We start from the raw sequence: 13,462 nt of genomic DNA, 5'->3' as shown, positions 1-13,462 counted from the left end.
ACCTGATAACCAGCAGCAGCCTAGAATGTAGTGTAACCCAGGGGGCATAATCCTCCATGGCCCTTCACCTTGCACAGACATTTTATACCATGCAAAATGGACGTAAAATGCTACCAAATCAAAATGGGAGTGGTTTACAGCCAGTTTGCAATCACTCTGCACTGGTGTAAAAGACTGCATAAGAGAACAAGACCCCTAGATTGTGAATCTGTTGTGCATAGCAAGCGTACTTGCTCAATATAGTGTGTTGATACCATCTTGATCAAGTCTAACTGCTTCCTCCAACCTACCAGTATTTTGAGTTTGATTCTGGGGACTGGGTTTCACAAAGTGGATGAGACCCAATCCTCGAAGACCTTGTTGTTCATTTCATTGTGTTGACGGGGTCAGATATGATGGAGACACAGATAATAACACCAAAACTCATGTCCCCTCACTAATCCTCCCCATGATTGAAGATGCTGGTTGGTCATATAATTCCCTGTGGGAAGAGGAGAAATCATCCTAAATCTCCCTTTTGTGATCTTTCTAAAGAAAAAGAGCAGATATGTTCATTTCTCCCCCGAGGGACTACAGGACCTGTAAACAAAACTGTGCTCAGTAGTATCAGAGACAGCAGACCTATCCAAATGAATCCGCACAGACACTTGCGACCATAAAGTAACTGTAACCATTCTTCAGATCAGTGGATATCAGCTGATCTTGTTCATTAGTGGACAGCATCTCCATTCAAATTTCCTGCTGTTTGATAAACTGGTTCTGCTTTTTAGGCAGAGAAGAGATTTGTGTGCTATGATATCCTTTATTGGCAATTAGACAGGAGTGCTACCATTTGAGGGGACTGAAAAAAAGAATGAATTCCATAAAGTAATCCCTTTTTTTACTAGAGAGAAAATATTACTTCGATATAATGGAAATCCAGTGTGACTTTCCACACAGACCCATGTCTGCCAGGGGAAGAGAGAGTGCATTCAGACTATGTGTGGAAGAGCTGGGAGGACTCATTAGATGTAGTAAAAAAAAAAACAATTTCACTTCCACTTTGAAATTGGTCCTATCGTTGACAGAACTTTAGTCAAGTAAAGAAGGAAGACTAATTCTTGGCAGAACACCAGGAGGAGTTGGAAGCCTTCAGATGGACTGAGTTGCTAATATGGGGAGGGCTTTTCCAAGAGGTCAAACGGTTTGAATCTAGAACAACTCTGAAAAGGAAAGACAGCAATAATTTGAAATATCCCTAACCCATGGCTGAACCCGAATAGCCCTGCAGGCTACAATGGAAGCAATGAGGATGTTGTGTGAAAACTTCAAAGAAATATTGAGCTATGTACTTCAGACTACTAAAGTCAATAATTTTTTAGATACATTGTCTCGCAAGATAGGAAGAAAATTGGGGATATTCCTTTGAAAGTGGAAGGAAGGGAGCTGGCTGGGGGAATAGAGAGTCGTCTTCAATGACAGTAATCTGCCTATGAACTTGAGAGGAGAAGACACCCATGTTCTGTGCTGAGAAGGCCAGATCACAGAAAAGAGGATTATTTGAATAAGTCCCATCTGCCTCACAAGACCAGACTCTTTCTTTCTTTTGAAAGATGTATGCTGTTTTCAAGGAATCCAATATTAATAATTCTGGCTGTCTTAAAAGTAAGACTGCGCATTTTCTGCATTTTCCAGGTTGAATATATAATGAAGCTTACTGAATATTACCACCAAGACTTCAGTGCCGTAGAAAGAAAATTGTTCAGTGAATCTTATTTGCTGTGTTTAACAGTACAATTTCTGCTTCAAGTTATTAAATTAATGGGAAAAGCTGTTGTTCACTGACTCTCTTTACTTTTTTATTTAGATGATTTTCAGTTTTCGGAACATGTATCTTTCATTAAATTTTCAAAATGCATTGATTTGGTTTCACTACAGCAAATTATACCATTGCAAAGGCTATGTGCAGCCTTTTCTGTCACTTTCAGTGCCTGTGAAAGATTTCTTCCCTAAAAAAATCATCAGATATATCAGTTACCTTATCTGTGCTAAGTAGTACAAGCAACTGTGATCTATTAAATGATCTGGCAAAGAATTTTTTTCCAGTTGTACAGTGTTAAAAGGTAATGGTGACACTTGCAGCAAGTTTGTCAGCATTTTCACTTGAAAACTCTTCTTTCAAGAGCTCATATTCATAACTCAGCTATAAAAAAGACTGTTCTGAATCCATATATTTGTGATCTCTTATGAATGAATAAATACGCAAAATCTGTTTGTGCTTTTAAAGGAGTCCATACAAAGTAGGATTAAGATGCTCTTTTTACACTACTTTAAATCAAAAATAGCTTTATAACTGCGAAAAAAATTTTAGTCCATAATGTAGATTTGTTACGTTGTCTACTGTGGCAAATGGAGTCCTGCATGAATAGAATGTTTGGCTTCCTAGAACATATGTCATTAGTTTACAATAGGAAAAGTGACCTGTTGCTCTGGCAGGGAATTTTGGTTTTTTTTGTTTTTGTTTGTGTATGGGTTTCTGAGTAGAGGAGTCATGGGGGGTAACTGTAGTGAAAAGTTGGCTGTAGGATGAGGAAAGGGAACATTCCCATTACACTGGAATGGAAAATGGCTGTACTGTAAGTATCTTATGTTTTCGTTTGGTGGCTGTGTCTGTTTTCATAGCAAATTTTCTAACTGATAAACTAACTCTGTGTCACTCCCATAGTGAAGCTCTTCAAATATTATGGAATACGTTATTTTAAAAAGTGAAGGTGTATGTTCAGTGAAAAGTGAATGGTTTAAATGGCAGAGTTAATGTATAGGGTAGAATAACTAGATACCATTTGTCCTGCTTCATTTTAAGTCTTGGCTTCCATTCACTCCAAATGTTAGTGCATGCAAAAGTTGCGTGTGCAGTTGAATGGGGAAACAGATCTATTAATGTTGTTACATAAATGAAACATAATCTACATGTTAAAAGAAAAAAAGAAAGGATCTGTCTAAAACAAAAAATACCACCATCACTGCCCAAAAACAAATCCCAAAGCACCAGAATTCACAAAAACAAATGTTATGGTATCAACACCTAACCAGACTGGAGTGTTAAGGAAGCCTACTGTTGAAGGAAGTTCTCAGGTTCCTTTGTATGCAAATAGTCATTCTTTCTCCAGAATGAGGCTTTAAATCTAAATATTGACTTAATACAGTCAAAAGAATCTAGAATCCATTTTGCTCAGCACAGCATTCTAAAAATTTTTCTCATAATGTGAAACACTTCTCATGGGGTCTGCTCTGTGTGTCAATATCTGACATCCTGCCATATGTACTACATTTGAGGAAATTATGTAATTGCTGCTGCTACTTCATCTCACATGTGGGTCTTTTCTTGCCACTGATGACATGTCCCCTCATTCCAGTGATACTTAAGAGAAGAGCCTGGCATCACCAAGTAACACATGTCATTCCTGTTTCACTGATGGTTCTATTTAAACATTTTATTTAAATAGAAATTAGTACAATTCTTCTCATTTGTGATTTACTCTTTAAAACTCTATAACTTTCATTGATCTGTCAAGCATGGTGAAAAGCATGCCACTTTTTAGCAAGATGGTCACGATTGCAAGCATTAGGATAAGAAATGTCTATTTTAATTAAGCACTTTGTTTTCAGAAACATCTTTGTGGTTTCTTTATCTCTATCTGCTCTTGGAACACTATGCCAAATGCATTGGGGACAGTTTTCTTTTTAAGTAACAGATTTTTGGAGTTCCACTCCTCTGACTACAAGTCCTCGTCCTCCAGCTGCTTATGCCCCAGCATTACCTTCAGAGTGGTTAATCACAAACTCAGCAGACAAAGTGGTCCCATAGCCATTGCTCACATGATGTGAACATGACCGGTCTACATGTCTCTGGTACCCATTGGCACAATTCCTCCTAACGAGTGGCTGGTGATCCTAGATTGGACTTGATAAATGGACTTGATAAATCTCTAGAGGTGACTCTAGTGCAAATAGCAGCTATTTCAGCAGTTTGGGGGCAGAGTTCAGGGGGGAAAAAACACTTTTTAAATCACAATTTTTGAAAAGTGTTCCTCTGTTAATAAGATTGACATTCAGAAAGTCTTTCCTTCCTGGAGTCTTAATCTGGTGCTGAGTTCCTTAATGGAACCACCTTTTTGAGCTTCCCACTCTTGGTTTGTTGTAATTCCTCTTTTTCCAACTGTCTTTCTTGTAGTTATTCGTTTTCAGAGAGTTAGTTTCAGATCTTTTCATATTCCTTGGGGGCTGGTGGTGTTCTTCCTGAGGTCTTCCTTTTTAGTGTTCCAGGATTCAGCTGAAAAGTTCTTTTGCTCTTCAATTAATCAAATGTATATTCTGCCTTCTTTATTGCCAATAATTAGAACACAAAGAACAGTACACTGTATACACTGGCCCTTTAGAAAAAGATAAAACCTATTTTAATCTTTCCCAGAAATTAAGGCCGAGCAGTTTATTTTGGTCCTTCAGGGAAAAAGGTTTACAAGCTTAAAAGGAAATTCTAACCATTTTCAAAAGGGTAACTTCTACGTGAACAGTGGGAGACTGTCAAACCCTTAATTAAAACTTAGATTGGGGCCTCGTCCAAAACCTATTGGAGTCTTCCTGTGATTTTAATGGGCTTTATTGAGGCCTTCGCTCAGATTCAAAAATCTGTACAGAATCTATTCCGCTAACGTGCTCGCCTATTTTAGAAGCACTGCAATTCCTTGCTTCTTAGGGTATGTCTACACTGCAATTGGAGGGATGATTGTGGCTCGTGTAGGCGTACCCAGGCTAGCTTTAATCTAACTATTATGGCTAAAAATAGTGAAGATGTGAGAGCATGGACCCTGGTGCAGACTTGCAACACGAATATATACTAGGGTCCCGGACAGACTTGTACAACTTGCACTGAAACCTCTGCTGTTGTGTGTTCCCAGCTATTTTTAGCCATACCAGTGCAATCTTTAATCTATCTGAGCTGCAGCCACTCCTCCAATTGCAGTATAGATATACCCTAAATGCCATTAACGGCTACTCTTCAAGTAATAGGCAAAATCTTAGTGTGGGGTTTGAACCAATGGGAAAATGAGATTGTAAATCTACAAGGCAGAGGGACTATTTTTAACACAAGTCTTGAAATAACTAGATTTTTAAGCAATAAAAAAGGCTAGTAAATGAATTTGTTTTACTCTAAATTTTCAACTTGTATCAGTATATTTGGTGTTTCAGAGAACGCTATTTAAAGGTGTTTCTTAGGTTTAATCTCTAACAAGGAGGATAAGCATAATTTATTTAGCTATAAATCAGCCATTTCTAAAAGAAAATGCTCATTTTTAGGAAGCAACTTGGAGCAATTGTCCATGCCTCTTCTTCTTCCTATTGTTCATAATAACTTTTTCATAAAAGAATTTTCCTATCTTTCAGTGCCTTTGAATCTGGATCTCCTATTTTTCCACAAAAGATTCCCAAGCATTTTATTTTGCATGCTTCTAGGGGTACACATCAGAAGACCTTGAATGCTGCTTCTGTAACTGACAGGAAGTAGCTTTTTTGAGGGTGCATTACTGTTGTCTGAGGCCAGAAGGTAACAGGTTGTAGATCAAAGGAGCACTGGGAATATTATGATGCTGCAGACAGGTAGACAACAGAAAACAAGTACAGCAGAGCAGTAGGATATATAAATATACATATTTGCTCCTTTAAGCTTTGCATGACAATCCTCAGACCTTAACACGGTGTCAGTTGCTAGATAGCACTGCCAGAGTAGTTTACAGGACAAAAGTTTATATGGTGTTCCTTCTATGTCCTTTGATTTAAACAAGTACCTATGTAAAACAGAGACTTGGCACTCAAATGGATGAGGCTTATAAGTCTCGTGTATTTCTCCTAATGTCTAAAACGACTCTTCTGAAGTTTTCCATTCAGAGCCAAACTTTTGTTAAAAGTGTTTTCTCATTCTGTTGAAAGGGGACAGATTTTGGTGACGCAGTCTGGGTTAGAGCCTCCATTAACAATAAGGGAAAAGAGAGAAAATAGTTTTAAAATTCTATGCAATTGACCAGTTAATTTAATGCAGGAAATAAGGAAAAGTAAGAGACTGTTGACATTAACAATTGTCCTGTAGCACCTATAGCAAAAGAATTAGTCTTGCAAATATTGAGGAGAAGGTGCTTAATTTACAATGCATTGTGTTGCACAGGTGCACTAAAGTGCCCTGTACTCTGCTGTTCTCTCTGTTTTCTTGTTAAGATCACAATCCTAAAGATAGCAAATCTTCTAAGCAAGCTGCAGAAAGCTTCACCTTGCCGCAACTAAGATTAAGCCACTCGTAAATAACATAAGAATACCTTGTTTAAAATGTTTGACTTAAAAGGCTGGTGTTATAGATTGAGAAACCTTTCCACTATGAATCGTTAAATCTCTCTGTACATGAGAAGTCCTCAGTGAATATATAAAAAGTTATTTGTAACAAAATCATGGCTTAAAAATACACTTGGAAAACATGTAACTTTTCTGAATTGTGACAAATATACAAGCAGGTGCCCTTCTTCTTCTTCTTCTTCACTGTGTGTAAATCCACTGCTGTATACTTAGAGGCAAGAGATGCCATGGGATTAAATGGTTTAGTGTAGTTTTGCAAAATTCTACTTTCCTTTGCCAAGTAATTTTTGTGAGCATGTGAAATGTAAAAGCCTAAATTGTCAAAGTGACTGGTGATAGGGATGTCTCAATTTTTGGATGCCCCATCTGACACACCTTTAAATGGGTCTAATTTTCAGAGGGTGGGAGGGGTACTGAACACTTTCTGGAAATCAGCACTCTAACGTATCTCAGTTCAGCCATCCAAAACTGGAGGAGCTCAAAATCACTAGTCACCTTTTGAAAAGTTAGGCCAGAGACTGTTCTGACAAGATCTTTTGAAATTGAGACTTTCACTAACTTTTCCCAGGAGACATTTGATTGAGAGAGTTTTCTTTTTTTTAATTGTGATGAAGCATTTCTAATGATAATCACGGATAACTGCTTTTATAATGTTTCTATCTTTTTAAAAAATATACTATTTTTTTAAAATAATCACTGACTGCTCCCAGCTTTACCAACCATTAACCTATTTCTGAGCTTTCCTGATTGAAGAGGTAGGTGAGCCAGCTCTAGTTGCACCTGACCTTTATAACACCATAGATACTTTGGATGAGGCAACAGGCCTGGATGTAAAACAGAGACGACACAGGTTGCTCTGATAGATAATCTACTTATGGCTGATCTTTTTACACTGATGGATGCATTCCAGAGACTTGGCATCCATGCTAATGATGATAGATCTTATAACAACCTCTGACACAGTCATCCATGAGGTGCTGCTAACATGAGACCTTAAGTTACACAAAAATTGCTTTGCTCATTCCTCTCCGATATATACCAGATGGTCAGGATGGAAAGCTGCTGCATCTCCCAACAAGCACTCACTTGTGGAATCCCCCAGGGCTCACGCCTATTGCTAATCATATTCAACATTTGGTGAATCTCTTGGAGAAATCATGTGACTCTATGGGCTGCAATGCCCATTAACATGCGGCACACAATCTTGATAAGCACAGACAGTGCTGTTTCTCGGATACCCTAATGTCTTGGAAAATTGGCTCAAATTTCATCTGGGTAAGACCGGACAAAAAATGGTGGGAAAAGGAAACCATGTTGATGAACTAGTAGGAGCTATGTTCTCACTGTCTATTGGGGGCATCAGTTCCTAGATTGTCAAGGTAGTGCACAATGCTAGGTCCTGTTAGCTGTATCGCTGCCTCTGGACAGCCTAATAGCAATAATGGCCAGAATGTCATCTTTCAACTTCAGTCGCCAAGGGGATTGCCACCCCCTTCCCTGCTCAGGTGTGGAGCTAGTCAGGATACTCACTACTCATGCTGCTATCGGGCTAGATTACTGAAACGTGCTGACCGTGAAAGCGATACCTGACTCAACACGCTGAAGCCTGTCAGCTAAGCAGGGCTAGCCGATGTAAGCCTCTGTTATGATGCGTTCACTTTACGCTGAGTCCCTGTCTGATTCTGGATTGATTTAAAGATAAGAACTAGGACACAAACTCCTTAATGAGTTAGAACCAATCTATCCCCAATTCCACAGAATGTCTGATTTGCAGACACACTCTAGCTGATGGTTCCTTTGTTAAAACTCTCTGGGATTGCAGACAGTGTGTTCTCAGTGGAGAGCTCCCTGATCTAGGAAATATGCTGCCACTGTATATAAAGATTAACTTGAGTATTCCCTCTTCCTCAGTTCAGTCTAAGACACCTTTCTAAGGAGGCTTTCCCCTGTAAAGGAGTACTGCTGTTTCTTGGCACAGATGGGGAAACTACCCATTGCATGAACTCCATTGGAGAAAATAGTATTGGTCTCCTTCCCTTTGAATACCTATGAAGATGTAGATGTCTGCGCCATCTTCATGTCTCAAACCTCCTGCTTTTAGGTGACTGAATGCTTAAACAGTGATCTCTGGGGTAGGTTCCATTATGGAGATGAATGTCCTTGTCAGATGCTGAGTAGTTGTAGCTGTGTCAGTCCCAGGGTATTAGAGAGGCAAGGCAGGTGAAGTAATAACTTGTATTGGACCAGCTTCTGTTTGTAAGAGAGACAAGCTTGTCTGTCTAATGTCCTTGTCAATCATCATAACTTACTGAGTCTAAAGGCCTTTTGGTGTGTTCACTTGTAAACGGAGTGTCACCAATATACAACGGTGTGTCATCAGCCTTGTCATCTCTTGCCTTGTGAACCCTAGAAGTTCAGTCCCTTTTCTGGAACAATACTTTATTTGATGTTGCCAGCTGTGTGCATTAGACAGGGTCTTTCCCTCAGCTCTGGGAAGACAGATGTGGCTCTACTTTATAGAGTTCATCTGTATTTTGCTTGCTTTCATGTCCTCATGACTTAGGCTTGTAAAAGATCTTGTCATCCCTTGTAACCATAAACTTTTCATAGAAACTCTCTAGGGTGGAGTTGGAGGTATCATGAAAGTGTTTTTTGTTTTTTCTTTCATTTGCATGTGCTGTGATGGTTTCACCTTTGTCCCATGAATACCATACAATAACAATGTACGGCCTTGAGACAAAAAGGCCCTTTTATTGCAATTCTTTGTTTGTAAAGCATAGAATAAAATTGCTCCAGTGCTTGCAGCTTTTTCAGGATGTGGCAGTATGACGGCACACTTGTTTGACATACCGTTTAATTATTCAGAGTAATTTTTGAGTGCCCAAAATTAGGCAAAGCTACTGACATAAACAAGGTTCCTACCTTGAAGAGCTTGCAAATCTAAATTCAGGCATGGCATGCTGGAATAAATGGTGAGAACGTCCAGAGGAAAGACAAAGTGTAGTAAGAATGTTGCATCTCAATAACACACGTATCCATTTTAATAGTTCTGTTAAATCAGTATTTTTTTTAAATGCTACTTGTAGTTGATGTGATAGAAGTGAGTTTCTAAGAGAGACTTTAACAAGGAGTGGTGAATTTCAGGATATTGTTCCATGCAAGGGTACAGCCTGGGAGAAGAGAATGAGAGGCATGGAACAAAAAGGACTCGGAGGGGAGAGAATGTGGAAAGGAGACACAATCTTCTTATGCCTCTCGTGCATTCTTTGCACTGATACCCTAAAAAGTCAGGTTGACTTATATTAGAACTATAGATTTTATAAACCCTTTAACCATGTTGGCCTTGGATATGAGGCCTGCCCTTTGAGCCACATGTGCCACCTGCACTTGCACACCAGCTGATATTTGGGATTTCCACCATTGTATCTGAAGGCAGGAATAATTGCATATTGCTGTAGTGGTCTCTACCAGGTGTTCCTTCCTACCCTCAGAAACCCCTCTCATTTTGTCCCTCCTCGCTTGAAAACAACCAAACTCTACTCCCTGCTTATACAGTGACATGACCTTTTACCTTAATTTTCAATAATTTTTTTTTCCCCTTTGGATCCCATCACTTCAATTTCTTAGAGGGTATTTTAAATTGTATTTACTTTTGCTCTGTATTACTGAGACTCAAGCACATTTTTAATTGGGCAGAAGCTAAATAAATAAAATGATTGTTACAAATGATTCAGAAAAACACACTGTGGACCTAGATCCTAGAGATGAAAGATGGTCTTATGGGACTGAAGATCTGGGTTCAGTTTCTGATTCTGCCATGGAATTATTGTAGAATCAAAGTGGGGGAGGTAATATCTTTTGTTGGACCAATTTCTGTTGGTGAGAGAGACAAGCTTTCAGGGTACACTGAATTCTTCTTCAGGTCCATATAATTACTGAGTACGCTTGAGAAAGACATTCATTCTTGCTGTGCTTCAGTTCCTTGGCTATAAAAATGGGAACGTATTTTACTCCACCCTTTGTTTCTTGTCTGTTTACCTTGCAAGTTCCTTGGAGCAGGGACTTGATATAATGTGTTTTGATATAGTGGCTAGGACAGTGGAGCTATAATCTTGGTTGGAGTCTCTTCATACTACTGTAACATTAGTTCTAAAAACAACAGCAGCTAGGGTACTGATCGTGTTTTGAAATGCAGTATGTTTGTACTGCTTTCATTTAATTGAGCTGTATGATCATTTGCAAGTGTTCTCTCATTTATTGTAATAGATAAAAAATGTAGGAGTCCTTGTACAGTCAAGTAGATTAGGTGTATATTTTACACTTAGAAGCTGGCTGCTGTTTGCCCTCACATAATTTTGAGCTGAAAGTGTAATCAGTCACCAAACAGGACTGCTAATATTCACAAAAAAACCGTTTGTATATGGAATACCAGACGGTCATTAGAAGAACTGATCAATGTGTTACACAGGAAACTTATGAGAATTTGCTTTTCCTAGTTCCGTGACAGGTTGTCCAGTCAGATTAAATTGTCCTTAGAACGTGAGGTTAACACCTAGGAGACTTGCACCATGCATATATAATGTAATGTATAATGGGTTTAATTTACTAAGTAGCTGTGCTTTCAGTGACAAATGTAAACCTGCAGATTTAAGCTTTTTTTCTATTTTATGAAAAATATTAGCTGAAAGAAAGAAAAAAGTGTTTTTTAATTTTCCAGAACTGAAAAAGGTTATGTGCTCTCTCCTTTTAAAATGGAACAGCAAATTGTAGTCATTTGTTTTGTTGATAGTGATGAAGATAGAGGTCACCATTTCTTGGCAGATTATAATTTAATATTTCAACTAACATATGTAGTAGTTGACTTATAAAAAGCATTTTTTCCTCAAACGTTTCTCCATTTATTCAGTTTTTGGTATTTCTCCATAAATTAAATGAAGATCCTTTTTGTTTTAAAAGATTTCAATGGGGTATTGGCAGCAGAAGTTTATATTTTTCTTCAGAAATCACTAAATTTTGCATCAACAGCCGAAGGTATTTAAAGATTATTTTACAATATCTGTATGAGTTGGGTTAAATAGATTTGAGACCATCTCTTTCCTTGTACATTACTGCAATGGCAATTCAGATCAGCCAAGGCACTCAGCTTACTGTACAATAGTCTAATAGTGAAGGACTTGGGGGTAGGAATTTTTCAGTAGAGGTCCTGAACTTTTGAAGTCACTTCCTGTACTGTTCAATACTACTCCTAGATCTAATGACTACCTTCAAGTACCACTGCAAATTGTATCTCCTCTTCCAGGTTTTCTGTTTAGAAAAAGGCCAGGGGAGAGATTTGAGTGGATGTGTAATTGGTTATGGAGAATGCATAAGGCTCTAGTCTTGGACATTTGGTCTAAGAAGTTGTAGTTGCATAGCCTTTTATAGATGAAGCTTGTAGGTATTACCAGGGCACTTTAAGATTTCAGGCTAATACAAACTCCAAAACAAAGGGTGCACATCCAAAGCTCTGGGTGCCAGTGATGGAGATAACAGGAGGGCAGGCAAAATCCCTCCTACCCCATCCCTCTGTGGCCATTAGGCACATGTGTAATGCCTTTTCAAGGCAATAAGTACTTACTGAAGGTGACACCACCAATGACCCCATTGCACTCCCACCCCCTCAAGCTCTGCCACTGCTCAAAACCTGACTCCATTACTGTTGGGAGCCCTTGATATACGGCATGGGAGAGTTTACATGCAGGACAAGTTCCAGGCGGCTTAGGGCTTTAGGGCAAAAACAATAGGAAGCAAAACTGAAATGTGTATATACATCTCAAAGGAAAACATAATTATTGGCAATAAAATAGCATGGAGTTTTACAGAAAGGTCTTTTTTTAATCTCACTTAAGTTTTACAGATACTGTTTTCAGTGTAGCTGGGTATTGGTTCTTTAGTTCTGTTTAAAAAAATACTTCATGATCTACATTTGTTCAGTTTCTGTTAAATTGCTTAATATTTTTAAGCTGTTCTTTCATAGAAATATATGCAGGTAATATATACTATGTAGGTGTAGTACATAGGTTTTAAAGGAAAATGCCTGTTGTCTTGTGAACTCATAAAAAGGAGAAACAGTCTGGATTCTTAGAAGTAAGGCTTTATTAGAACTAAAACAGTTTCAAAAGCTAAAAGAGCCATGAGCTCCTCCCTGTGTGTCTTTCGTGAGTCTGCCACTAAACTTCCCCCAATCCAGTTCCCTCTAGCCTATGCTCTGCTCTTAAAGGCACAGTACATACACCTAGCATTGTCCTCACCAGATGAGTACTTATGGAATTATCCGTATATGCAAATACTACATCTAAAATTGTAGCTGTGTAGTTACCTGTAACCTTTCATATAAAACATGCAGTTAAAAAATAAGAAATTAAACTAAAAGTGATCAGCTATATAGTATGTCATGCAAATATGCTATAGTCATTTTGTAGTTGCAAAAAACTGCCTGAAACGTTTCTCTCCTTGCAAATCACAGTAACTAAATTATTCTAAAACACTTGTGTGGTTCTTTTGCATGTTGGCTTCAATGGGACTACTCACATTAAATGATTTAATACTAATAATACTTGCACTATCCTTTATATTGCAGCTTTCAATCAAACTAAAAATGTTAACTGCATTTTATTACTAATTAAGAGCAAATCTTTTTTGTCAGTAAACTGAGCATTAGAACAGAATGAACTTTGCTAGTCAATAGTTTGATTTTGAATATGCAACTGCAGCTGTCTGCATAGCGGAGTTTAAAATTAGACAGAACATAACACCATTATTTCTCTTTTTAAGTAATTTTATAACAACTATATATTTATACATTTCCTTCCCATCAAAAAGAAAAGGAGTACTTGTGGCACCTTAGAGACTAACAAATTTGAGCATAAGCTTTCGTGAGCTACAGCTCACTTCATCTGTAGCTCACGAAAGCTTATGCTCAAATAAATTTGTTAGTCTCTAAGGTGCCACAAGTACTCCTTTTCTTTTTGCGAATACAGACTAACACGGCTGCTACTCTGAAACCTTCCCATCAAGGGGCTAGGTTCACAACAGAACTTGG

At 38.2% G+C, this 13,462-nt stretch overlaps 1 protein-coding gene across 4 annotated transcripts in view; it reads left to right on the top strand.

Annotated features, from left to right (window-relative positions):
- The window catches only part of ALCAM (activated leukocyte cell adhesion molecule), a 173,766-nt gene that overhangs the window by 78,971 nt on the left and 81,333 nt on the right, over positions 1-13,462 (top strand). The gene's annotated exons all lie outside the window — the stretch shown is intronic.

The sequence above is a fragment of the Dermochelys coriacea genome, chromosome 1 (genome assembly GCF_009764565.3).
Source record: "Dermochelys coriacea isolate rDerCor1 chromosome 1, rDerCor1.pri.v4, whole genome shotgun sequence".
Taxonomy (NCBI): Eukaryota; Metazoa; Chordata; order Testudines; family Dermochelyidae; genus Dermochelys; species Dermochelys coriacea.
Note: the sequence above shows the minus strand (reverse complement) of the source record. Positions and strands in the feature narration are given on the sequence as shown.